Source organism: Limulus polyphemus, unplaced genomic scaffold, assembly GCF_000517525.1.
Source record: "Limulus polyphemus unplaced genomic scaffold, Limulus_polyphemus-2.1.2 Scaffold1186, whole genome shotgun sequence".
Classification (NCBI taxonomy): domain Eukaryota; kingdom Metazoa; phylum Arthropoda; class Merostomata; order Xiphosura; family Limulidae; genus Limulus; species Limulus polyphemus.
The window spans coordinates 71,864-73,151 of NW_013666796.1; positions in this window are offsets into that span (position 1 = coordinate 71,864).

Sequence of the window (1,288 nt, forward strand, 5' to 3'; positions counted from 1 at the left end):
CGTGGTGGGCAGAGCACAGATAGCCCATTGTGTAGCTTTGTGCTTAATTACAAACAAACAATCTATTATACAGCCCCCCTCCCAGTGGCACAATGCACCCCAAGAACGAATATATAACTAAATATATTAATATTCCTCGGAGCTGACTTGATGAGTGCATGTTAGACATATGAGTTCCTAAATGATATGCGTCACATTATAACCTGCTAAAGGTAATATACTATAGAAAACAGTAATATATTAAAACAACACAGATGAGACCTGGAGTTACGTTTAAGTTTCAGTTTTTCAAGGATATTAATCCATCTAAAATCTTGTTTATCGCTAGAAATAATTTCTAGAATTCTGCTTGAGGCTCTTACCGCTGACTACCAATCCAAACTGTTTAATAAAATAGACTTATACAGGCTCCAAGACAATAAAACTAACACTGTTTATATTTATCCAAGTAGTGTTTTCCTTCGTGATTAATCATTGGTTACAAACTTTGAATATTTTAACAAATAAAATAACTTATATAGGTTCTAAAAATGTGGTTCCAGAAATAACCTTAAAGTAAGGGTTCGAGCTGTTTTAACTCTGTCATTATCTGTTCGTTTTAATTTGTAACTCCGTCATTATTTGATCGCTTTAATTTGTAATTCTATCATTATATATATATATTTGTTTTAATTTGTAACTCTAACATTATTTGTTCGTTGTAATTTGTAACTATGTCATTATTTGTTGGCCCGGCATGGCCAGGTGGTTAGGATGCTCGACTCGCAATCTGCGTGTCGCAGATTCGAATCCCCGTCACACCAAACATGCTCACCCTTTCAGCCGTGGGGAATTGTAATGTGACGGTCAATCCCACTATTCGTTGGTAAAAGAGTAGCCCAAGAGTTGGCGGTGGGTGGTGATGACTAGCTACCTTCCTTCTAGTGTTACACTGCTAAATTATGTACGGCTAGCGCATATAGCCCTCGTGTAGCTTTGCGCGAAATTCATAACAAACCAAACTTTATTTTTTCATCTCAATTTGTAACTCTGTCATCATTTGTCTGTTTTAATTTGTAACTATGTCATTATTTGTTCATTTGTTTGTTTGTAATTAAGAACAAACCTACACAATGGGCTATCTGTGCTCTGCCCACCACGGGTATCGAAACCCGGATTCTAGCGTTGTATTTGTTCATTTCAATCTGTAACTATGTCATTATTTATCCATTTTAATTTGTAACTATGTCATTATTTGATCATTTCAATCTGTAACTATGTCATCATTTGTTTGTTTTAATCTGTATCT